This window comes from Artibeus jamaicensis, unplaced genomic scaffold (assembly GCF_021234435.1).
Source record: "Artibeus jamaicensis isolate MK-2021 breed Jamaican fruit bat unplaced genomic scaffold, CSHL_Jam_final scaffold_612, whole genome shotgun sequence".
NCBI classification, from domain to species: Eukaryota; Metazoa; Chordata; class Mammalia; order Chiroptera; family Phyllostomidae; genus Artibeus; species Artibeus jamaicensis.
Window position 1 is genome coordinate 14,091,218 of NW_026522049.1, and position 27,224 is coordinate 14,118,441.

Consider the following 27,224-nt stretch of genomic DNA (forward strand, 5'->3'; position numbering starts at 1 on the left):
AACTATGCTGCATCACCCCCATCATCACCTCTATCATCATCATCACCACCACCATCATCATCATCATCATCATCACTATCATCACCTCCATCATCATCACTATCATCACCACCACCATCATCATCATCATCACCATCAATCACCACCATCATCATCATCATCACCTCCATCATCATCACCACCATCATCATCATCATCACCACCATCATCATCATCATCACCATCAATCAGCTCCATCATCATCATCATCATCATCACCACCACCACCATCATCACCATCAATCACCTCCATCATCATCATCATCACCACCATCGTCATCACCATCAATCACCTCCATCACCATCATCATCATCACCACCATCATCACGATCATCACCACCATCATCAATAGGCTCTTCACATACCACACTAGTCCTTCACTGTTGAGGCAACGGAAAGGCTTATTGTTTTTTTCTAAACCGTAACATAGTTAGGACTTCCATTAAGGAGAAAATGGAAAAGTTTTACTTTAACTTAAAGAGTTAAGTGCATAAATAACCGTTCAAAATTTTCCGTGCCTAGACACTTCGGGACCGCTCGCTGTCCCGAGGTCCTGGCCGTCTGCCCCACCTCAGTCAGAATTGGAAACTGTTCCAACGGAATGGCCCACTAATTTTTGGTTGTGGGTTTTACTACTTCTGCTTTTTCGTTTGTTTGTTTCATTTGTTTGTTCTGGTTTTACCTCACTTGGCTTTTTTATTTCTTTCCATATACATAACATTTGAGTTGGCCAAGAACGATCTATTTTTCCCTAAAATGGATGCATCTGTAAGCATCGCGAATTTCCTTATCCCAAAATGACAATCGGTATGCTTCTTATTATATGATTGGAGTTTAGGTTTGATCCCCTCTAATTTATCTTGGAATTTTTCTTGTAGATAGACATGGATAATCTAGGCCTAACACATCGATGAAATTTACAGTGCTTATTGTTATTCTTCCTGTTTAGAATAACTATTAAAACACCTTTAAAAGATACTTTTGATCATCTTGCCCTTCAAAATGACTACCTTTGCGCTTGTCAACAATGGTTACAGGCTTACGTTCCTACCACTGCTGTTTGTCCTGCTCTGAGGGCAGCTCCCAGCCCGAGCTAAGGGTTCGCTCCTCCGGACGCGTTTCTTGCTGGAAGATTCTAACAGCTTTCAGGGATTGGGCCTGGGTGGTCTCAGGAGGAGCAGAGGCCCATCCTGTGTTCACACGCAGTGGTGTGTGTGTGTGTGTGTGTGTGTGCGCGTGTGCGCGGCAGTAAAAACCGTGAGGGTTCCTCTCCCCGCCAACCCACCTGTGCTTGGCACGAGTTCCCTGGTGATGGCAGGCAGACTAGCGGACTGAGACTTTGATTAAGAAGAGGGCGGGAGGGGCAGGGAGGGGACACTGAAAAGCTCCCCATTTCCTGGAGACGTGGGACCACACTCTCCCCTTAAAAACAATCGGGCTGAAATACCTGGGGGGGACTGGCCTGCAGCCCAGAGCGGATGCCTGTTGACAGACAGCCCCCTGATGGTTGGACCTTGACTTGGGGGGCACTTCTGAACCCCGCCTTGAAAGTCCGTGCATCCTGGTTTTCTCTGATAAGTCAAAAACAGTCCTCAGGATGCGGGGGTGGGCGGGCAAATACCCATCGCCACGCTTGTCTCGGGCGCAGCTTTCATGCGCGACCGACATGAGGAAGCATTAGGTGTAGTGTGACCCCCGTGGGCCGCGCGGGAAGCAGCCACCGCGTGCGTGCGGGCTGTCCTCTCCTCTGGAAGCTGGTGGGCGAAGTACAACTGGGAGGGCCCAGGGGGCAGGAGTGCGCAGGCAGGAAGGCTGGGGGGACCCTCCCGCCTGTGAAGCCACTGCGCCCCGCGGGGAGCAGGGCGCTGAGATTCCGGCATCCGAGCACCTTGGCATCGGTTCCAAGTGCGCCCCGTGGCAGAGCCTGGACCGAGAGGGGGCCCGCCCTGCCCAAGTGCCTGCGCCTCCCAGGCCAGAGGGCCCAGGGCCAGGCTGGGGTCCCCACCCTCGCCACCTGGCCTCGGCCCGGCTACCCGCGAGGGGCCGGGGCCCTGGCTCCGGGTCTTCAGGGGGTCCCAGGCGGTTCCGAGGTCCCTGTCTCGCTTGCCCTGCAGCTCACGATGTAGTGAAACGAAGACGCACTTGCGCCCCACGTGCCTTGGCGACACGGGCAGCGCCGCGCCCCGCTTCGCCGGTTCCGTCCCCTCCGCGTCCTGCCCGAGGCCAGCGGGGCCTGGTGACTGGGCCGCCCTCTGTATTTGTATTTGGATTCCTACGTTTGTACTTCTAATACGAATAAACGCACATGTTGTCAGAAACTCGTGAGCCCAAATGGACGTCTCTCCGGGGAGTGGCCGACTGGGGGGCGAAAGGCACAGGCCAGGGGTGGCCTCCCAGGTGCCAGTCTGCACAGGTCCTTGCCCAGCAGAGGGGTAGGACACCGACTGCCCCCTCAGAGGCCCTCTCCACCCCTTACCGCCCCTCACCCCCTCTGACCCCCTCCCTGTTCCACCCCACACCCGGCAGCTCCTTCAGAGGCAGATTCTGCAAATGGCGGGGGTTGGGGGCTAACTGTCCTCTCCAGAAAAAATGGTTGCAAGTGTCTTTACCCAGGGGGAGGGCCCCCCTCCACTCCTGCTAACGCCCACAAACGGAGACCCCCCCGGCCCACACCTGGAGAGCAGGAGACCCCTGGGCCTCCCGCCAGCTCAGATGTGGGCAGGGTGCCTGGTGTCTGCCCCAACCCCATCGGGAACTGGGGTCTAGCCACCCCTGAGCTGGAACAGGGGCTGCTTGGGAAGGGGCCGCACCCCACACCGAAGTCGAGACTCGGGGTCACTAACACAAAACGCCCACTGACCCAGTGGCGACCACCACTGCCCTCAGAACAGTAATACTCGGGTCAACCCACGCTGAGCACATTTTTCTAAGTTGTTTTTTTTTCCAGTTCCAGCTGACATATGATATAACAAGAGTTCCAGCCTCCGAGCTAGGGACTTGACATTTTTACAGTTTACGAAGCAGTCACTGGGGTTGAACTAGTGCTCACCTGACACCACAGAGACCTGAGCACATTTTGCCAAAACAACCGCCTGGGGACGCCGGCTCAGCCACCGTCTCGTCAGGAGGCCGCCCCGCTGCCCCTGCGTGGGAGCCCCAGTGGCTCTGGGGCAGGGCGCTGAGGCACTTCTCCCACGACCTCCCCAGCCCCTGGGCCCCGTCTACGTCCTAAGGGCGGCCTCCCCCGTGACCCGGGGCTGCAGAAGCCAGTGCGACCACTTCAAGGGCATTTCTAGCAGTTACGTCTTGGGTGTCTTCCACTTCTGCCTGAGTGCTGGGAACTTGGTCACGGTCATGAACTTGACAAGAGCTGCTAAGTTTTCCCCAGTCCCTGACCAAAGTCCCAGGCCCCTCCGGACGTGAATCATGGCGGCCACTTTTTAAGGAGGACTGACTGTGTGCAGAGAACTTCGCACATGCAGAGTCACTCCATCCTTCCAGAACCCTGGGAAGGGAGGCTGGGTCTGCCACCGTTTTAATCATAAGAAATCTGAGGCTTGGCTTAAAAGAACTTCTCTAGGATCAGAGATCCTAGCCTGAAAATAGGCAGAAGAAGAGTGTAAATGCTGGAAATGTGGCTTGAAGCACGTTCAAACTCCTCTGCCCAGCCCTGGCTGGGTGTCTCACCTGACTGGAGCATCAGCCCGGAAAACCAGGGTTGAGGGTTCGATCCCTAGTCAGGTGGCAAACATCAATGTCTCTCACACTGTCTCTCTCTCCCCCTGCTTCCTCTCTCCAAACTAACATATCTCTCTCTAAATAAACATCCTTGGGTGAGGATTAAAAAAAAAACCAAAAAAAAAAACCTCCTCTGTTTAGCAGCTACCCTCTGCCGGCCAGTATGGGCACGCATCTGAGAGAGTTCCCTCAATACGGCAGAAATGCGCTTTCGAATCACGTGAAACACACTTTTGTTCAGAAAAGAACATCTGAAGCATGTGCTCATGTGCCACCAAGGTCCACTGTGCCTGGTAGAGTCCCTCCCAAATTGATAACAGCTGCTCTGGACTTACAGGGAACATGTAGAATGTCCTCCCACGTCACTGGCAAATTAAGAACAGACTTCATGCCCTGGCAGCGTGGCTCCGTTGGCTGGAGCGTCAGCCACACACCAGCAGGTTGAGGGTTCAATCCCCCACCAGGTACATATGTGGGCTGTGGGTTCGATCCCCGGTCACGACATGTATAGGAGGCAACCAATCAATGCTTCTCTCCCACATCGATGTCTCTCTCCCAAGCTCTCTGTTTCCCTTCCTCTCTCTCTAAAATCAATGAACGTATCCTCCGGTGAAGATTTTAAAAAGAGAGAGAACAGGCGTCCGGCCCAGGCCTGAATTCTCTGGCCACACAGCCACAATCCCGGGCAAAGGAGCGACTTCACTAAGCTTCCAGCCTAGAAACCCCAGCCGGGAGGCAGGCTTGAACCCCCGCCCCCACACCAAATGAGCTTTTTCTATCCGATAACCATTCAATGCCCTTCCCTGGGGCACCCACCTCACGAGGGAGGCCCCTGTCTTCATTGCTTCAAGCTCAATGCAAAGTCACGTTCAAGTTCAAGCCAGAGGAAGCACCTTCACCTTCTGTTACCTGGGAGGAGGCAGAGACACTCAAGGGTCTGTGGCCTCAGGAGTAATTCCTCCGGCAGGAGCCTGGGAGGCCTGCCGGGAAATCAGCCTCCAGGGTCGCGAGGGGTCAGATTTCCTTCTGCTTTATGGCCAGTAGTTTTCCTCGGTACACATGCCCCCCCGCCCCGTCCTCTTACCCGCTCGAGTGGCTCTGGGCACTCGGGGCGCTTTCGTGGCCTGGGCAACACCTGCTGCACGGATGGACCGAGAGGGTGCTGCGCTGAGTGAAATAAGCCGGACAGAGGAAGACAAGTGCCGTGTGACTTCACTCACAGGTGGAATCTAAGGAACAAAATACGCGAACCAACAAAACAGAACAGACTCACAGGTACAGGGAGCAGACTGGTGATGGCCAGAGGGGAGGAGGTTCTGGGGGGCGCTGAGGGGCAGGGGGACGGACTGCGAAGGACGGATCGGCAGTTACAGAACAGGCCCAGGGACGCAGAGTACAGCCCGGGGGTGCGGTCAGTACTAGCGTAGTGACTGTGTGTGGTGTCAGATGGGTACAAGGCTTTTCAGAGGAAACACTCTGTAAAGTATGTGGAAATCTAACCACCATGCCGTACACCTGAAGCTAACACGAAATAACATGGACTGTAAACCGCAATTGAAAAAAAAATTAATTTCAAAAGATTATTTTCGGGGTATCAGAGCCAAAAAAAACCCAGACCCTGGGCGGCCGCATCTGCATGTGAAGGGGACCACTGGAACCAGCAGTTCATTTCAAAGGTTAGTGACCGACTGTTGGAACCTGGGTTCACAGGGGCTGCAGCTGAAGGGATCGGGGTGCAGGCACTTCCCGGGTGCCCCCTGGAGACGACCGAGCCCGCGTCTGTGGGACGCGGAGAAACTGGGGCAGGTCCCTCATGTGAAACGAACCCATCCGCCATCTGACCACCAGCAGGGGCCCTCAGCCGGACCCCCGCTCACCTGGAGGCTGGGAGAGGCCGGACAGGGGCTGCCGCGCCCTGGAAGTACAGGCGGAGGCAGCGGATGGCGGTGGGAGAAGCCCCCACAGACCTAGGGCCCCAGTTTCACTGGGGATCTTGAAATCGTGAGCTAGCAGGGCCAGGAGGCGTGATTTAACCTTCAGGTAGTAGGTTCGATGACTCCAATAAGGCCAAGGAACAGAAGAGGGATGAGAGCATCTCTTTTTTAAAAAAAAGTATTTTTTAATTTTTTACTGATTTGAGAGAGGGAGAGAGATTTTTTTCCATTGGTTTACACATTCACTGTTTGATTCTTGTATGTGCCTCCACCGGGGCTCAAACCCACAACCTTGGTGTATCAGGACAACGCTCTAACCAACTGAGCTACCCAGCCAGGGTCAGAATCAGAGCATCTTGATCCATAAGCATCTGAGGCAGCGGCTGGTTGATCCCAAGGTCTGTAGGAACCACCTAGATGCAAAGCCCACGGAGCATGGCTTGCTGCCACATTCAGGGAAGACCTAGGCAAGTGCGTGGAAACTCGCGTCGACATAGGGCCCAGGATTAAACCAATTCACAGTCAGGCACCTTTGTCTGGTGGGAACTACGTCCCTTTGAAGGGGCCCTTTATCGTGACCACAAATACGCACTGCGACCTTCCTTCAGGCCTTCCCCAGAGGAAAGGTAGCCGTGTTTGGGGGCAGGGGAATAACCAGAATTTCCAGAGTTACTCCATACTGAATTTTAAATTACCCGAGGACGCAAAACGACACGAGGGGCCAAGGTCAGAGGGGACTGTGACCGTTCGGACCTAAGCAGTCTCCTTACCCATGTCCACCGCCTGGAAGCCAAGAGCAATGCGGTTCCTGGTGTCAGAAAGAAGTAGGCACATTCTAACTCCGGTGGAATCTCCACATGTGTCTTCTATGAAGACTGAGAATCAAAGGCTTCTCTTAAATATTTTTAAAATTGATTTTAGAGAGAGGGGAAGGAAAAGAAACATCGATTTGTTGTTCTACCTATTGATGCATTCACTGGTTGATTCCTGTATGTGTCCTGACTGGGGATTGAACCTGCAACCTTAGTGCCTCAGGATGACACTCTAACCACTGAACCACCCGGCCAGGGTTTCACAGATTGTTCAGTCACTGGATTCTGCCAGGGGCGTCCAACCCGCGGCCCGCGGGCCACATGCAGCCCAGGACGGCTGTGAATGGGGCCCAACACAAAATTGTACGTTTACTTAAAACATGATGAGATTTTTTTTCTGTGATTATGTCACAATGTATTTAAGGTGGGGCCCAAGACAATTCTTCTTGCCATGTGGCCCAGAGATGCTGTAAGATTGGACAGCCCTGGTAGAATCCAGTGCTTTTACTGGAAATGAATGTTTAAACAGCGATGGTATAATAATAGGATATGGCCCTGGCAGCTGCGTGTGGCTCAGTGGATTGAGCACAGGCCTGTGAACCAAAGGGTGACGGGTTCAGTTCCCAGTCAGGGTATAAATACACTCTCCACTCTCCCGTTAGGCCGTGTTTTCTAACATTTCCCACAAAGCATTTAGGGCAGACGGGATAGAAATAACACACAAAAATAAGCATCAGAATAGACCCAGGGTTAACACACAGGAAAAGAGGCCTTCCCCTCACACCTTCAGCCACACAGAATGGGAAGAAAGCATAAATGACGTCACCAGTACATGACGTCATCAGGCAGCTCCAAGGCAGAGCAAACCACGGCCCCTGAGTGACATGGGGACGCAGGCCAGCCGCCAGCCCCACGCCCCTGTCCTAATTCAGGGGGAGCAGCCTGTGGCACTTCGAAGACAAGACACAAAACTGGGGCGATCATCTGGTGACAGAAAGTTAAGTTTTAAAATACTTAACTCCTACACAGTTTCCCCAGGGGGAAAAATCGTGGAATAAAACAAGTGAGGAAAATGCAAGGCTGGGGGGAATAACTTTCCAAAATGGAAAGCCTTTTTAAAGACGGAAAGTTAAAATAGTGAGCCATCGGCGGCCCGTTTCTCCTTTGCATCCTGAAGCCCTTCTGCCCCGGGGCCTCCTCTCCGAATCTCCGCCGCTGAGCAGGCGCCGCCCGAGCGCGCCCACGAGCGCCCCCTGGAGGCCCCGGCCTGTTGGGTCTGCAGCGGGACCCAGGGCCGCAGCGCGCTTCTGTGCAAGGCCGTAGATCTGACGAGCAAACCTCATCAATCGTCCCCCTAGAGTGGAAAAGAAGGTGCAAATCTGTAAATGAAGTATATACATGTTAATCCTCACCCAAGGATATGCTTATTGATTTTTTAGAGACGGGGAAGAGAAAGAGACAGAGAAACATCCACGGGGCACTCCCAGTCCCACTCTCCCACGGGGGATCGAACCCACCACCTTTGGTGCACTGGCCGAAGCTCCAACCAACCGCGCCACCCGGCCAGCGCTGAGTAGGTGTGCATTTGAAGCTGAGCAATATTTTGAAACGGGATGGAGGTAACAATTCCTTTCCGCAAGCACTGTGGTTCCTGAATTCAGTAGATGGACCTCACAGGGCCGCGGAGGGAGGCTTGGAGGCTGCAGGGAGGCGGGCCCCACCCCACCCCGGGCCCAGGGGGCAGAGGGGCTCGTTGCCCGCCACCAAGCAGACGAGTCTCCCTATCGCATACACAGGTGGCTTTGCCCGGCCTTTGCCCTGCCCCAGGGGGTGGGAAGGAGAGAGGGAGGCTGCAAGGGAAGGGACTGATGAGCTGGGCTGGCAACGGCACAAGTTCCACTGGGCAGAGCCCTAACCTAACGCCAGCGGGCTGGGAAATGGCCATTTCCGAGCCTGGGAAGAGGATGGGCAACGTGGACTTTGTGGGCCCAGAGTCTCTGTCACACAGGGGAACAAAAGGAGGGGTCCCCTGCAGCTCAAATACCGAAAGGGTATTAGAGCTTATCAGAAATGCAAAACAGGGGCCCTGGGCCCCTGACTAAATTGGTTGGCGCATCATCCTGATACTCAAAGGTTGAGGGTTCGATCCCCGGTCAGTGCACATGCAAGAATCAACAATGATGCATCAATAAGTGCAGCAACTCAATATTTCTCTCTTTCTCTCTCAAATCAAGTGAAAAAATGATAAAAAGGAATAGTTCCTGCCAAGGAGGCGAGAAGGCTGGGGGCATGTGGGCTGACGTCACTAACTTGCGAGCAGGGTCTGGATTGCCAAGGGCCATCCAGTCCTGGCCGTCTCGGAGTTGGGGGAAGATAGTACTGCTACCTGTAAGATCTCCTCTTTATAACAAGCCAGCTAGGAGCCATTAAGCAAGCTTGTCTCAGGTTCCAAGCCTCCCTTATAGCTGCTTGGCCTGCAGTAAATGGCTGATGGCAATTAGCTCAGGAAGAGGCGATTAGGATGCTTGTTTTCATCCTTAATCCTCTGGTCAATTTCGTTTCCTGCTGTCGGCCCACCAGCCAGCAAGGACCGATTGCTCTGCGAGCCTCGCTCTTTCTTAACCATGGAGCCTACCAACGGGGTTGCGCTCCTGCTTGGGCCCTGTCTCCGCCACAGAGCATGTGACAGTCACGCAAAGGGGCTGGCGTAAGTGCTGTGGAGGCCACTGCTCCTTCAGCCAAGCAGTAAAAGGCCTTTCTGTGTCATGAGGATGAAGCAGAACTTTATTTGCCCAGGAATCCCTTTGAGAAAGATATGCAAGTGTATAAAGAGGATAGGCTTTTTTTATTACCATTTACCATGAAGCAAATTTCATATGCTTCATGGCAATAACTGGGGACGCGGAGGGGTTTCAGCCATAGCAGGAAGTCACCAGGTAACCTCTGAGCATGATAAACTTAGAAAACAATTCCTTCTATTGCTCTGTCTCCAACAGTCCACATCTTTGGGGGAGAACATAGTCAACTCTTAAAAAAAACACAAAACAGCTCTTGCTGGTGAGGCTCAGTGGATTGAGAGCGCCAGCCTGCAAGCCAAACCGTCAAGGGTTCAATTCCTAGTCAGGGCACATGCCTGGGCTGTGGGCCGGGTCCCCAGTAGGGGGCACTGGAGAGGCAACCACACATTGATGTTTCTCTCCTTCTCTTTCCCCCTCCCTTACCCCCTTTAAAAATAAATAAATAAATTTTTTTTTAAAACCACAATCAATTACATAATAAATATTTCCACTCTGTATTTTTTTTAAGACTTTATTTATTTACCTTCAGAGGGGAAGGGAAGGAGAGAGGGAGAGAATATCAATGTGTGGTTGCCTCTCATGGGTCCCCTACTGGGGACCTGGCCCACAGCCCAGGCATGTGCCCTGACTGGGAATCGAACTGTGATCCTCTGGTTCACAGGCCCACGATCCAGCCACTGAGCCACACCAGCCAGACCTCCACTCTGTACTTTCTGAGGACATACTTGTCTTTGCCTTGGATGCTCGGATGAAATGTTTGTCCAACACCCAGAGAGGCTCAAAGCCGGTTTTGTTCTACCAGCCTTCCCCCGGGTGCCTCTGCCTTCGCCCCATGGACCCCACAGTTGTGGGAACGATTCACCCATATATAGAAAGAGGAGGCAGCCTGCGAATTGTTCATAATCACTCAGCTATATTAAAGTTTTCATCCAAGTACTTGAACTCTGAGGCTAGTGTTTTCTTTAGCTTGGCTTTTTTTCTATATCAGTAGAGTTCATTCTCTTTTTAATTATAGTTTCTTGTTTATGCTATTACCATTGCTTCCACTTTCCCCCCTTTGTCTGCCCTCCCCCTTGGAGCTGTTCTTAACTTGCGTTAAGTGCTGGGAATATGTCTTGAACCATTCAGCTCACATACCATATTTCACCATGTAAAAGAGACACTTTTGGCCCTGGCTGGTGTAGCTCAGTGGATTGAGCACAGGCCTGCGAACGAACGAAAGGATCACGGTTTGATTCCCAGTCAGGGCACATGCCTGGGTTGCAGGCCAGTTCCCAGGAGGGGACGCAAGAGAGGCAACCACACATTGATATTTCTCTCTTTCTCTCCTTCCCTTCCCCTCTAAAGAAAAATAAATAAAATCTAAAAAAAATAATAATAAAAGGCACACTTTTCTGCCCCAATTTTTTAGGGAAAAATAAGGGTGCGCCTTATACATGGGCAGTACTGAGATACCTCATATCTGTTCCTGTGTTTTGTAATTATTTGTTACATAAAATTTCCTACCCCATGATCTGTTCAAAGATAAGTGCTAAAATTCCTTTCTCATACCAAAAACGAGCATCTAAATATAAGTAAATTAAACATTGAATTAAAAAGCTCAAATGAAAGATTTTTTTCCTGAAAGTGTGAGCCAAAAAACGCGGGTGCGCGGTATACGAAGCACATCATGACAAGCCTCGCAGTCAGGGTCGGTCCGGGTCGGTCCAGCTCAGCCATGGCCGAGCGAGGCACGTGAACAGGCAGATCCAGGCAAGTGGGACTCAGTCCTGTCACCTGCCTGACACTGGTTCCAGCCGCTGTCCTGTCTTCTGGGGAATTGTCACTGGAATTTGCACTTTCAGCAAAGCCCCTGGGAGATCCCTGCTCCTGCCCCAGGGCTTTCCCTGAACCACCTGCTGAGACACCTCAGCGCCCAGGAGTGAAGGTTTTCTTATTTTTGACAACAATTCCCTTTCCTCTGAGTCCCTAAGGAACATGCAGTGGGGCTCTTGAGTATAAGAGAGCTTTCACTGGAGAGCCGGACCAGGAAAGGAGTTCATGTCGTAGTAACTCAACCGCCTAACGGTGGATATTAGTCTTGGCCTTGGGCTTCCCCCCACACCCCCAACACAAGCAACCAGGTGACAGCCCAGGTCTTGTAGCTCCTCCCCTCCCCCTTCCTCCCTCTCTGTGGGGGCGACTCCTTCGTGAGTCCCCCCAGTGCCACGGACACGTGTGAATGAATAAATATATGGCCAAGACATGCTTAGAAAAAACACAAAACAGCTCTTGCTGGTGAGGCTCAGTGGATTGAGAGCACCAGCCTGCAAGCCAAACGGTCTAGGGTTCAATTCCCAGTCAGGGCACATGCCTGGGCTGCAGGCCAGGTCCCCAGTAGGGGGCGCGCGAGAGGCAACCACACACTGATGTTTCTCTCCTTCTCTTTCTCCCTCCCTTACCCTTCCACTGGCTGGAACCAGTGTTTGGGGAGGAGGAGTGGGCTGTGGCCAGTTTCTCAGGGGAGACAAAGGCCCCGAGCGCCCTCTTCCATAGACTTTTATTGGGTTGTAACACACAGGAATACAGGGCGGCAAGGATCAAACAGTAGATAACATTTCAAAGAGATCTGAGGGCTTCAGAGTCTGAGTCAGTGTCAGGAAGAGAGTTGCAGAGACTTTGGGAGACATACTCATTTCCTCTTGGACCCTTATCATATGAATGAAAGCACTCTTAGCAGAGCAGATTTCACAGGTTTATCAGCAAGTCTTTATGATATCAGATCCCCACCCCCCAGGATCTACTCTGGCAAGGCAAGGAGCTGCACCCCTCCCCATCAGGTATTCAGGCTTAAGGAGATTAGAGCCAGGAAGCGCTTCTCCCAGAGAACATGGGGGCTCGGTCTTTGACAAAGCCCAGGGGGCGAGAGTCCATTGCTCTCTGTTGCAGTGCCCCCCCAGCCCTTCCATGAAGGCCTCCCAAGTGATCGAGTCTGGCTTAGGTTGACCCCCTGCTGTGAGGGGTCTTACCCATCATTGACTTCCGACCAAGCTCTGGGGGCAGGGAGAGGAACTGAGGCAGCGTTTGCTACCAGAGACAGGCTTTGTCTCCTGCGGCTGGCATTCCAAAGGTCGTCTCTCGCCCTTAGCCACAGGGGGTAGGGACACGATTCCTAGAACTACGCAGAGCGGTCTACTACACCTCTCCTCGCCCCTCTCTCTCCTTTTTCTTCTTCCCCTCTGTCCCATCCCAGATTCCTTCTGTAAAAATATTTTATTTATTTGTTTGTTTGTTTGTTTATTTATTTATTTATTTATTTATTTTTAGACAGAAGGGAAGGTGAAAGAGACGGAGAGAAACATCCATGTGTGGTTGTCTCTCGCGCGCCCCCTCCTGGGGACCTGGCTTGCAACCCAAGCCTGTGCCCTGACTGGGAATCAAACCAGCAACCCTTTGGTCCACAGGTCAGCACTCATTTGGCTGAGTCACACCAGCCAGGCTACTTTTTATTGTATTTTTATGTATTGATTTTAGAGAGAGAGGGAAAAGGGGAGAGAGAGACAGAGAGTTTTGTTGTACCACTTATTCATGGATTCACTAGCTGGTTCTTGCATGTGCCCTGACTGGGGCTCAAACCCAAAACGCTGGAGTATCTGGATGACGCTCTAACCAACTGAGCTACCCGGCCAAGACTGTAAGAGGCCTCCCTCTTACAGTCAGAAGGATTTGGCTTTGGTCAGCCTCTTTGTCACTCTGCAGTCTGGTGTCACTGTCCCTCTTGGCTTCATCCGTGTTATTTTGTCCCTCCATGGAGTGTCCCCATTGGTGACCCTCTAAGCATCCCTGAGACCTTAAGAGACAGACTCACAGATCGAGAGCGTGTTCTACTCTTTGATCCGGACATTTGGCAGCACGTGTTCAGGCTCGCGTCTACATTCCCGAGGGAGTCTGGACTCCTGCTTTCTTTACGGCCGCCCCGTCACCGCCACGGGCTTAACGCACAACCGGACCGTCCCACGGCATCTCCGTGTCACCGCGGTCCCACCCAGAAAGCGGCTCTGCTTCCCTGGGTATCGCTCCTCCAGCTTCCTCTAAATTCATATTCTAATTGCCTATCTTTCTCTGTTTTTAACTATGCCTTTCCCTTTAAGGTGAGTTTTTTGTAGAAAGCGTGTGGGTGAGTTTTGTTTATAGTCTCAAAATCTATTTCTACTGCTGTGATTAGAACACTCCCGACTATTGAGACAGATTCAGAACTACCATCTTGATAACAATTTTATATTAGGTTCATATTTCCTTTGTTTGTTCACAAAAATCTCTGCCTTCCCCTGACCAGTGTGGCTCAGCTGGTTGCAGCGTTGTCCCGTAAACCAAAAGGCTGCGGGTTCAATTCCCGGTCAGGGCACATGCCTGGGTTGTGGGTTCAGTCCCCAGTTGGGGCTCATACGGGAGGCAACTGATCAATGTTTCTCTCTCACACCAATGTCTGTCTGTCTGTCTGTCTCTCTGCCTCTTTCTTCCCCCCATCCCACCATCCTTTCTTTCTGGAATAAGAAAAAATTCTGCCTTATGGTATTTAACTCTAATTTTTATAATTCCATTTTATACTCTATATTGAGTAACGATTTAAAAAGTTTTACTTTTAGTAGTTGTCCACAAATTTACATAGCTCCTTTTCCCGAATATAACTTGAAATTGTATTATGCAAATTTCCATGTAATTTAAAGAACTTATAACAGTATATTCCAAGTCCTTTTCCCTAGTTCTTTATTTCATTTTTATCATATATTCTGCTCTTACATATGCTATAAACATAAGATGCATTGCTACTATATTTAAATAGTAGTCTTTTAGATCAATTAGAATCAATAATAATAATTTCAACTTTACTCCATTTTTAGTGCTCTTCATGTACTTGGGTAGATCTAAATTTGAGCCTGATATTTATTGTTTCTGCCTGGAAAATGTCCTTTATTATTATTATTATTTTAATCCTCACCTGAGGACATTTTTTTCATTGTCTTTAGCGAGGGGAAGGGAGAGAAGCAGCCACCGCGGGTCTCCCACACGCACCCCAACTTCGGGTGACACTCTAACCGCCCAGCCTCACAGGCCAGGACCGAAAAATCCCCTTTAGTCCCTTAGGGAGTGTCTGCTGCAATGAAGTCTCGCAATTTTTGTTTCTCTGAGAGAGCCCTTATTTCTCTTTTATTTTTGCAAGGTAGCCTGCAGCCTGTAGAATTCTGACCTGGAAATTTTTACTTTAATTGGTTTTGACTTGTCAGTCCATCGTCTCCTGGTTTGCAACATCATTATCAGTAAGTCCCCTAAATTCTTCGCCGGACCTTTCTGCCGGCCTCCTCCCCTACGGTTCTCTGTTTTCATGGATTTCGTCTAAGTGCACTCCTTTCGACCACGTCTTGAACTTCATAGAACGCCTTTCAGTTTATCTGGGTTGCCGGTGCATTAACAACCCCTTCCTTTTTATTTACGAGTAGCAGCGGTTCCCCATTCTGTTTACCAATCCTTTTATTTAAAGACATATGGATATTTTTTCCCCAGTTTTCAACTATCACAAATAAAGCAGCTATGAATATCCACGGGCAGGCTTCGGTCATTCCTCTACCCAGGAACAGGGCTATGAGACTATAGAAGAAGTGGGAGACTCGGTTTATAAGAAATGATCACACTTCTCCAGAGTGACAGTTTGCACGCCCAGCAGCCACGTGTCAAAGTCCCTCGTCCCCCAGAGTGTCCCAGACAGATGCGCGCTCAGCCCCTGTGTTCTCGCCACCGTGGCTGCGCTGGTTTTCCATACTGGCTCCACCTGCTTCCCCACCGGGCCCAGAGCTATTTGCCGCAATTTCACCCTCTCTGGGGAAATGTCTATTCAAGCCCTTTGCCCATTTTTTAAAATTGGGTTGTTTTCATATGATGGAGATTTGAGAGTGTTTTTTAAAATATATTTTGCATACAAATCCTTTGCCAGATATATGGTAGGCAAATATTTTCTCCTAGGTGTGGCTCCCATTTTCGTTCTTTTTTTTTAAGATTTTATTTATTTTTTAGACAGAGGGGAAGGGAGGGAAAGAAATTTCAATGTGTGGTTACCTCTCGTACATCCCCAGTTGGGGACCTGGCCGGCAACCCAGTAGTCGAACCAGAAACCTTTTGGTTCACAGGCCGGTGTTCGATCCACTGAGCCACAGGGGCCGGGGCTCAATTTTTATTCTTTTAACAAGGTTTTACAAAGAGCAGATGTTCCTACCTTTGGTACAATCCAGTTCATCAGTTTTTCTTTTATCGACCATATTTTTGGTGTATCTGAGAAAACTTTACATAAGTGATCTATTTTCTTTAAGAGTTAGATAGTTTGGGGTTAACATGTTCATCTCGATCCATTTTTTTGTGAATTTTCTACGTGGATTTCTGACGGCCCCAGCGCCGCCTGTCGAACCCGTGGTGTGAACGCCTGTTGAGGTGTCTGACGCCGGTATTATTGCTGGTCTCTTTTTTTAATTAAATTAAATTTAAATTAACAATTTAATTTTACTTATTGTTAGAGAGAGAAGGGAAGGAGAAGGAGTGAAACATCAATGTGTGGTTGCCTCTCATGCGCTCCCTACTGGGGACCTGGCCCACAACCCAGGCCTGTGCCCTGACTGGGAATCAAACTGGCGATGCTTTGGTTCGCAGGCTCATACTCAATCCTCTGAGCTACACCAGCCAGATGCTATCGCTGGTCTCTTAAAGGTAAATGTTTGTGGGAGCTTCTTTAAAGTGTTTTTTCGCTGTTTTAATTTTGATCCCCTAAGTGTGGTTTTCACCAGTTTAACTCACACCTGGTGTGGCTTGGCTTTCTTTGCGTTTATCTTGGTTGCCTTTCTTAGACTTCTCGAATCTAGGGCTTGATGTCATTCCTGGGTTTTGAAAACCCTCCGCCAGTATTTCTTCAATCCTCTGTTTTTCTGCCACATTGTCTTTCCCATTTACTGTCAGGCCTTCAGTTACGTATAATTTAGATTGTGGCCTTGTGTTTCCCAGGATTCCGATTCTCTCCCTGGTGCTTCCGCACGACCATTCCCTCTCGGCCCGTCTTCCGTTGCTCAGATGGCCTCTTCTAGCTTCTCACGGGGATTCTTGGTCAAAGCACATGCTCTTAATTTGCATTCTAAAAATTCTATTTTCTTCTTGACAGATTTTATAATAGCTTTCCACTAAAAGTCCTCTCCTGCCATCTCTATCCTTGGCATTAGCTATGAAAACGACTTCCCAGGCCATGTCTAATCATTCCCATACTTACATCACCTGGGGGCTTCTCCCGTTACCTGTTCCGTCATCTTCTCCAGCTTCTCCACGTGCCTAGGAAATGCAGGTTCAGTGGCAGAAATTCCGTGGGGAGGGTGACAGAGGCTGTGGGTCTCTCTGTGTTTCCAAGTATTTTCCCTGTCAGGTGACCCGCACATCTCTCCAACTTAACCAGGCGTGACCTGCCTGATTCATGACCCCGGCCACGTTTCCATCTTTTTTTCTAAATTATTTACTGATTTTAGAGAGAGGGAAAGGAAGAGAGAAAGAGAGGGAGAGAAACATCAGTGTGTGGTTGCCTCTCATGGGTCCCCTACTGGGGACCTGGCCCACAACCCAGGCATGTGCCCTGACTGGGAATCGAACCGGCAACCCCTTGGTTCGCAGGTTGACATTCAATCCACTGAGCCACACCAGCCAGGGCCTCAGTTCGTGTTTTTAAAAGCCTTACCTGAGGATACATTTTTTATTGATTTCAGAGAGAGGAAGGAGCGGGGAGAGAGAAGCGTCCATTGGTTTCTTCTTGTATGTGCGCTGATCAAGAATCGAAATGGTGACATTTTGCTTTCTGGGAGGATGCCCCGCCCACCGAGCCACACCGGTCAGGACACACTTCCAACTCTCATGCTTCAAATACATGTGTTTTATTCTCACTTCCAAGGTGCAGCTTCAGGGGCTCCCACACAAGCCGTAGGTGTTCGCCCGGACCCTTCCACTTAGAAGACCCAGAACTCCGAGCTTTTCTCCTCCCACTGCCAGGAGGCTGATGGAAGCTCCACTCGGCTGCTCACGTGATTTCTCCTCTCTTTGGCCTCTTGCCTCAGCAAACGCCTTTAAAGAGAGCAAAGCGCTTATTTCATGGGTGTTCTTCTCCACGCTGCCTCGGCGAACCCAGACTCTGAGGTGTTGTCCCCGCAGTCCCAGCAGTCGCCAAAAGGCGCTGGCTTTCTGCCTTCTGTAAGCTATTCCTTCCTCTCCTCTCATATTCTCGCTTCAATCATGTTTTCTTCTCCAGAGAGGCATCGGACCTCAATGCAGCTGCCCCAGCCCCTCTCTGACATCTTCATTTTAAACATTTATTAACATTCTCACCCAAGGACATGGTTTCATTGCTTTTAGAGAGAGAGAGAGAGAAAATGTGAAAGAGAAACATTGATCAGCTGCCTGGTAAGGGCAGCTACCCGGACCAGGAATCGAACCCACAACTTAGGCATGTGCCCTGACCGGGAATTGAACCTGAGACCTTTCAGCTTACCCTGTGATGCTCCAACCAACTGAGCCACACTGGCCAGGCTGACACCTCCCACTACACACTTTTTCAAGTTCACTGCTGCTATGAACTAGATATTGTGGAAATAGTACCTTGCCCTGGCTGGGTGCCTCCATTGGTTGAAGCATCGTCTTGTACACCAACAGGTTGCAGGTTCAATCCCCGGTCAGGGAGCCTATGAGATGCAGCCAATCAATGCTTCTCTCTCACATCCATGTTTCTCTCTCTCCCCCTGTCCCCTCTCTCTAAAAGCGATACAAAAAATATAGTACCTGATTTGACATGTGCTCAGAAAACCAAGGCCCAGCTGGGCTGCAGTCCATTTGGGATTCAACTGTCTGCCCTCTCCCAAGGCGAGTGGTCTGTCACACATGAGCCATAATTGGTGACATTAGAGTCACTTCCCGGGCCCCTTCCCCTCCTTAGTGGTGAGAAGACGTGGAACCAAAGGGCTGGGCTGGTCAGGGACCAGGGAGTCAGTAGGCGGTGGATTCTTTGCGACGGGAGCTGAGGACGCCTGGCGTCATCGGGCGTCATCACAGGGCCGGCGCTCTGGGAATGAAGAGCCCTATTTGATGCATCTCTGTGTATGCAGACTCACCTGGCCTGATGCTAATTATTATGTTCCATAAACATGCAAAAATATTTAAATATTCAAAATATTTAAAGTATTGATTTCCAGTCTTGACTGGGTGGCTCAGTTGGTAGGAACATCATCCCCGGCACCAAAAGTTTGTGGGTTCGATCCCAGGTCAGGGCAGCTAGGGGAGGCAACCCAACGATCTCTCTCTCTCTCTTCTTCTCTTCCTGAAAATTAATAAACATACCCCTGGCTGAGGATTAAATATATGTATATATAATAAAGTATGCTTCAAAGCCATGATACATTAAACAGTATGCAAAACAGTATGCAAAGTGTTTGCAGCTCAGTGTGTTGGCAGCAAATCATCCGTTAGTGCGGCTTCCGCTTCCTCCCGCCCCTCGGGGGTCTGTCCCTCCGTGTGCGGCCTCCCCGCACTGCCAAGTGCAGGGCTCAGAGCCTCCCTGCACCGGAGCTTGCGCGGAGGCGGGTCCCGAGCTAGAGCCCGTTGCAGGGGCGCAGAGGCGGGAGCCGCGGTTCCTTTGGTTCCCGCTGGAGCAGCCAGGGAGCCCCGAAGTTCAAAGGCCAGTTCGGCAGCCGACCCCTCCTTCCGCCCCGCCCTGCCCGGCCTCCCGGAGCGGGAAACGGGAAAGGAATCTCGCCGAGGGAGCCTGTGTCTGCGATCGTAATAAAGACTCACTTTGTGCCTCAGCTTTCATATTATTTGCAGAAATGTATTTTTATCTGCTGCACAAGCTTCTTAGATTCTTTTAATTTCTCATGGGAAGAGCCGGCTGGCGGTTCTGGGTTACAGAGAAATTGAGATTTCCTGTGCATTTCTCAGAACTCATGAAGCTGGTTCTCCCGGCAGCTAAAATGAGAGAGGAGATGGCTGCACCCAACTCACGCCGAATGCAGCCGGGAAACCCATGCGGGGGCCATCCCGCAGCTGGGACAGGGGAGCAGAAGGACCCTAGGAGATTTGAGTCCTCCTGTTGTTTGCAAGACAGATACTCTTGGATTCTTTTTTAATCCCCACCTGAGGCTATGTTTGTTATTGTTCTTATTAGTGTTATTGACTTGACAGACAAACACGGATCAGTTGCCTCCTTTTAGACCCTGACCAGGGATCAAACCCTCAAGAGGTCCCTGGCCAGGTGGCTCATCTGGTGGGAGCGCCCCCCGCCTTTTGCTAAGGTGGCAGGTTTGATTCCTTCATTAGAAAGCTGTCATTCATTCAGGCGGGAACATTTTAATATATTTCTCTGTCTGTTCTTTGCGCCTCCACCCGTCACCATCTCGTGCACAATCACAGACTCTGAAATCTCAGAATCCCATGAGGACAATGAACCAGCTAGGAGAGAGGAAGGGTTTCCCAAGCTCTTTCTGCTGGACAATGTGTATGCCTTTCTTCTCCTTAGTCCTCCTGCTGCTACGTAAGTGGGAACACAGGCAACAGAGGGACAGCAGGCACATGTCCTGGGGGAGATAATGGCTGTACGTGCAGAAATGTTAGCCCTGGCCGGGTTGCCCAGTTGGTTGGAGCATTGTCCCATAGACCAAGAGATTGCTGGTTTGATCCCCAGTCAGGGTATGTGCCTGGAGACTGTGGTCCAGGTCTCCAGTAGGGGGCGCATGAGAAGTGACCACACATGGATGTTTCTCTCCCTCTCTTTCTCCCTCCCTTCCTCTCTGTCTAAAAATAAATAAACTCTTGCCCTGGCTGGTGTAGCTCAGTGGATTGAGCGTGGACCAGCGAACCAGAGGATCTCGGTTTGATTCCCAGTTGGGGTACATGCCTGGGTTGCAGGCCAGTTCCCAGCAGGAGACGCAGCAGAGGCAACCACACATTGATGTTTCTCTCCCTCTCTTTTTCTTTTCCCCTCTAAAGATAAATAAATAAAATCTTTAAAAAATAAATAAATAAGCGAATAAATAAAAATAAATAAAATCTCCTTAAAATATATATAGATCTTGTATCACAGAAACATCCACTCAAAAACTACATGATCCTATTAACCAATGTCACCCCAATAATTTAATTTTAAAAGACTGGAAAAAAAATATGGACCCATTCAGTCCGGTCCTCAGCCCTCAGAGGTGGTCTAGTTCTGATGGGACAATAACGACAGAGACCAGGGGCTGAGGCTGGGCACCACCAGCTGGCAGGCAATGCCCTGGCGGGGAACTTGCCCATGTGGACAGCGAGTACATCCGCCCAGCAACCCCAAGAAAAAGAGCTAAAACATGAGCATAGCTTTGAGTAGAAAGTATGCTTGTATTTTTTCTGGGTTTTTTAATTTATTTTTATTTTTTATTAAATTCATGGAATATATTGAGGTGACATTAATAAAATTATATAGGTTTCAATTCTTTATTGTGTGCAATTATATAGTGCGCAATTCTGTAAAACATCATCCGCGTACCACGTTTGTATTTTACTGGAAGTTCTTAGGAAGAATCAGCGGCGTCTTTCATGAGTAATCCAAAAGGCTCCCCCAGTAGGAATGTCGCGGTTATGGCTCCCAGTTCACAACATGATAAAACACGCACACATGCAATAAAAAGGGAATAAAGTCTAATCCTGCTAAAGGTAAAGAAAAACAAGTCAGTAGGGTAGGCACTGAGCATGCTCAGTCCCCTGGCTCCTGCCGCCCCCTTCCCCTCCTCCCTCCTTCTCTGACTCTTAGATTTTTTTTTTTTTTACTTGATTGACTTGAGAGAAAGAAACATCGATTTGTTGTTCTACTTACTGATGCACTCATTGGTTGATTTTTGCATGTTCCCTGACCGGGGATGGAACCCACAACCTTGGTTTTTTGGGGACGATGAGCTAGCCAACTGAGCTACCCGGCCAGGGCCAGCTCTTTGATTCCTGAACCATCGGACGGACGGCGCCCCTGTCCTGCCGCACAGACAGCCCTGAAACCTACAATGGTGAGAATAATCCTTACATTTCACTGACGTTCGCAGTCCTGTCGCTACTCGAATTCTTCCGGATGCTTTGCTCATCTGTAAGAGAAGAAGGTCACTGTCCTACTTCGGAAAGAGGTAGTGAGGGGTATAACCAGTCACACACGAACCTGGTGACGTCCACACGAGTCTGTCTTTAAAAGGGCGGACGTAGCAAAACACCGGTGCTGAATGGCATTCCAGCCGGGCAGAGCTGACTGACTTTTCACATCGAGTAACGCTTGAGTCTCCCTCTCTGCAGGGACACGGGAGGCCACCCTTTAGCTCTCCGGTGGATTACGCATCTCACACCCTGTGCAAACCAGCTCTCTCATCCCACTTATTGAAGTGACATCTCCCCTCATTTGGAATTGATCTCCGATACGTCGCCCAAATCAGCTGAGTTGGTTGAGGAATACATTAACTTTCATTCACCCAATCAGAAACGAGTGAGTTTTCCAAATCTAGTATATGCCCTGGTGTGGCTCAGTTGGCTGGAGTGTCTGCCCATAACTAAAAGGTTGTGGGTTCGATCCTCAGGCAGGGCACGTGCCTAGGTTGTGGGTTTGATCCCCTGTCGTGCATACAGGAGGCAACCAGTAGATGTTTCTCTTTCACATCAGTGTCTGTCTGTCTGTCTGCCTCTCTCTCCCCCTCTCTCCCTCCCTCTCTCTCTGTAACCAATAAGCATATCCTTGGGTAAGGATTTAAAAAAACAATAGAAAATAGGAGTTCAAACAGAAATTTGTACTTCAAATCAGTCAAGGGGGTTGAGTGTGTTGCTCATAACTGTATTTTTACGGATGTTTTGGTCTATTGATTCTCTAAGTTACTGAGAAGTGTTAAATCTCTAACATAAATTTAAATTTGTGAATTTCCCCTTTCATTTCTATCAGCTTTTCTGTGTGGGATCCCATTGTCAGCAATAAAGACATTTCATAATGATAAAAGGATCAGTTTATCAAGAAGATACAGCCCTGCCTAATTTCTTCGGCTTTTTTGTTTGCTCGACATTGCTTTTGTTGAACCATTTAAATGTAAAATAATAGATGGGTTGGAAGCAAATAGAATTAGGACAGAAATAGCTTTGCAGGGAAGACTTCGAGTCAGGAGATGAAACATACAAAGAACTCTGAGAGCCGCTGCTCCAGAAACAATGCAGAACTGGAGCCAAAGCTGGGAACTCAGGGAGGAACGGGGATACAGGCCCGGAAAAAATCAATGAAAGGAGACGAGGTCACCTGCGACCCACCCGGCCAGGGGTCCTGACATGTGGGAGAAGAATAATCACCATCTTTTTAAATCCCCACCCAAGGCCATGTTTATTGATTCTAGAGAGAGAGGAAAGGAGAGAGAAAAAAATAGGTGTGAGAGAGATACATCAATAGGTTGCCTCCCGTTCTCACTTGACCAGGGATGGAAGGAAACTTAGGCTTGTGCCCTGACCGGGAATCAAACCCATAACCTTTGGGGCGCAAGACGATGGTCCAACCAAGTGAGCGGCCCAGCCAGGGCAAACAGTGACCATTTCATAACTGCCACATCCCTTTGTGACCAACCAGGATGAGGGGCAGAACCCTCTGCACCAAGGGGGCTGGGGGGGTGTCATGATCACGCAGATGTGGGGGGACCCTCTTGGCTTCCACTGAGAGAGGTTGAGGCCGGCAGAGGCAGGGACCCCATTCCGAGCTCTTCCTGCATCGAGCTCTGCCTACTGGCGCTTTTGTAGGGTGATGTGTCCCGTTTGGGTGTCTCTCAGTAGCTCGCGGGCACCGGGAAAGCAGGCCCTGTTTGTACGGTTGCCAGGACCACATCACACTCGCTGGCGTGGTGTCTGGCACAGCAAAGACACCTGGCACGGATGTTAAAAGAATTCTGGGGCCCACTTGGAAGTGATCTGGCGATTTGTACCCACTTCTGTAAAATACTGATATGATCGAGACCCGTTAGTTCACCTCTGAAAATCTGCCCTAAAAAATATTAAGTACTTAATATCATTAAAGCATTATTTTAAAATGCCTATGCTCATTTAAAAACCCTCCCCAAAAAACGAGCCCTGGCTGGTGTGGCTAAGTGGATGGAGTGCCAGCCAGCAAACCAAAGGGTCGCAGGTTCAATTCCCAGTCAGGGCACATGCCTGGGTTGCAGGCCACGTCCCCCATAAGGGGGTGTGTGAGAGGCAACCACACACTGATGTTTCTCTCCCTCTCTTTCTCCCTTCCTAACTCTCCAAAAATAGATAAATAAAATCTTTTAAAGATAAATAAATAAACAAATAAATAAAAATAAAAGTCCTCCCAAAAAGGAAAATAACTTCATAAATTATGAGAAAGCCATAGGCTGGAATATGATATGGTTAGAAAATTTTTGTTTAAAATTCATAGTCATGTCTTATAAAGCTCAGTAAAATATCATTTTATGAGGCTATGATTAAAAATATAGCTTCCAAATTACAAAGAAAATATAGGCTGTGGATGAATGTATAAATAATAGGACGTATTAGCAGAATGCCAGTGTGTACGTGTGAACCCATGGAACCATGAAGACTTTCTTCGTTAAACTCTGTGCGTGGAATATTTTCAACCCGCTGCTCTGCTTTGTCATCAGAAGGGATACCCTTGGACAAGGGAAGGCTGTGGGGGGTTCGGGGAAAATAGAAATGGGGCTCTTTTCTTCTTTTCCTGTTTACCGAGTTCCCTGCCGGCCAACGTTTCTTCCCCTGGTCGTTTCTTTTAAAAGCCGCTATTCCAGCACATTCAGGTGTGAGGACGCCAGGAAAAGCGCTTCGTGGAGAGTTTAGAGAGCAGAAGCCTGCGCTCATTAACCTTTCTTAAGCCTTTAAGTGCTTTCGTTCCTCATCTTTTCCTTCCACCTGCAGTGGCTTGTGCTTTCTCGGCCACCCGGGTGCCCGCCTCCCCCAGCTCCGCCCAGGCCCAGGCCCAGGGGGAGGGGCCCCAGCCCCGCACCTGGTCCTCGGGCCACACCTGACCGCGCGGCCTCGCCGGGTTTCCAGGTGGGTGCGGGAGGGACCGCAGACACACTGGGCGGGGTCCCACCAGTCCGCGGGCCGAGCCCCGCCGGCTCAGCCGGGCTCTGAGGCAGAAACTCGGCGGCAGAGAAGGAACAGGTGTGCGTTTTATTTTCGAAACAACTTTAATCACTTGTTAAGATTCTACACCTATTGCCGTCTCAAGCAGCAAATCCACACTAACCCTCAAAACCCATTACTGGACCCGGAGACTGTGCGCCAAGTGCAATAAGCCAGTCAGAGAGGGACGAACACCCTGCGACCTCACCTCTGTGTGGGGTCTCGTGAGCGAAATAAACAGGCAAAATGCAGACGGACTCCAGGACAGACAGACTCGAGGACAGACGGACAGCTGGAGGGGGAAAGAGATTGGGGGGGGGGCTGGTGAAAAAGAGGTTAAGCAAAAAAACAAACAGAAAAAAAAACCCCTCCTAGGCACAGACAATAGCATGGCAATTACCAGAGGGAGCGGAGGTGCGGGGGAGGCAGAAGCGGGTGCAGGAGCACCATCGTGATGGAAGGAGACCTGACTCGGGTGGTGAACACACAGTACAATGTACAGATGATGTGTTGTAGAACCGTACAACTGAAACCTATATAATTTTATTAACTAATGTCACCCCAATAGATTCAATAAACATTTTTTAAATTAATTAACTTTAAGAACACATTACTTGTGCTGGGTATTCTTCCATATGTGTGTCTATGCACATATGCGTACCCTCAGATACTGGCTTACATTGTTCATGCAATGTTGTATTAGCGCACTCAGCATTTTTCCCATGTCAGGAAATGCAAGCAGAGGTCGTTCAGCTTTGCTAAGATTTTATTTATTTATTTTTAGACAGAGGGGAAGGGACCGAGAAAGAGAAACATTAATGTGTGGTTGCCTCTCGCACGCCCCCTGCTGGGGACCTGGCCTGCAACCCAGATATGTGCCCTCACTGGGAATTGAACTGGTGACTCTTTGACTCAAAGGCTGGTGCTCAGTCCACTGGGCCACACCAGCCAGGGCCATATCTCCTTTTCTGAAGACAAATCATTTTGCTTCTTAGGAGGACCTGAAATTTTCCTGGCATTAATATGCTCTATTCTCATGCTACAAGTTTCTTTTAAAATATAGCGATTCATAAATACTTGGATTTCAAAACAGAAATGCTAGTTCAATATTGAAAAAATAACATCATAATATTTTAACACGCTCATTACAATTGTATTTTCCAAGTTCACTTGCCTTTCCCTGGATATTTATTCTTCTTCATAATGTGAGTGTGTTTTCAGTTTCTCGAGAAATGCAATTGGAATAAAATTTTTAGAATAATTAGGGAGAGAAATAACATTTTTATGACATGCAGTAAAAGCTCAGGCCTCTAAGTGGCTCATGTCTTATGGACCCGGCGACAATTAACAAGAATTGTAGGTCTTATGGGAACAGAAAACACATTCCCAAATGCGCAGGTTTACATTAGAAAGCACACGGAGGTCAGGCCTCCCAGTAAAGACTTAGAGCTCATTAAAAGAGAATGCCAGGGCTGCCCAGTGTAGCTCAGTTGGTCGGAGCATTGTCTCATCACCAAAAGGTTGTGGGTTCGATCCCCAGCCCTAGCGGGTACGGGCGTCAACCTGTGGATGTTTCTCTCTCACATCAGAAATCAATAACCTGCCTTCCGTGTTCTTATCACCTAGATAGTCTCAGCTTCTGTGGATGGTCTCAGCACTGGCCGGCGGCCCAGAGCCCAGAGCCCAGCGCCCAGCGCCCAGCGCCGCTTCTCCCACAGTCGCCTACTCCTTGCTTTAAGGGAAGCTGACATCCGAAGCCGCAGCAGGGCTCTGCTTTACTCAACCAATCAATGCCCCGCCTTTGCGCGTAAGAACCGGGGTGGGACTTAGGCAAAAAAAAAAAAAAAAAAAGAACACCCGAGGGTAGAGGGGTGGAGCCTGGTGTAGGGGCGGGGCCTGGCTGGGGCGGGGGTGGTGGAGGGGCGGGGCCTGGCCAAGAGCGTGGAGAAGGTGGAGCCCAGCTCCTAGAGAACTAAAGGGCTTCCTCAGCCTGCGCTCATCACAGCCCACTCAGATGGAAACAGGAGTTTGCAGCAAAGAAAGGAAAGATTTGTGAGTTAAGGCAATGGCGCCAAGCCAGGAGTCACAGGTGAGCCATTGGGCTTGCTGATGGCTTCTAATTGTACACAGCCCCGCAGGAGGAGCGCCTACTTGAGTGTGGTTGGTAAGGTAGTAACATGGATGTGGTAATGTATCGTTTTAATTTGAACATTTTACCTAAAATGTCCTATGGTGTGCTCGAGTGTGATAGTGTTGTGTTACAGAATGACATGCTTGTGATTTTGTAATAAAAGATTTTGCAGTAAAAGAAGGGGCATTACTTGTGCCCAACCGTGCGTGCGTGCGTGTGTGTGCATGTGTGTACATGTATATATAAGTAAACGTATACAAAGACAATACACAAGTACATATTAGGGAGTACCCCAGGGTGGGGCAAGTAGGAGCCAGGAATGAAGAGCAAGTGTATAAAACGAAATAAAACAACACCAAGTAAAACGAGAGGAGGCCGTGCAGGGAACGGCGATGAGCCGGTGCCACAAAGTGCAGAGGAGCTGACCTCTGCTCAGCCCTCTCCTGAAGCTGGTGTTTCCCCCGGAATTCCCTTACGGGGAAACACCCCAGTCCCCCTCTGGGGCTGGACCAGAGGAGGCAGGTCCATCCCCATCCTCATCCCCATCCTCACCTCCAGGCTCATTCGGGGAGCCTCAGAGCCCTGCATAGGTGC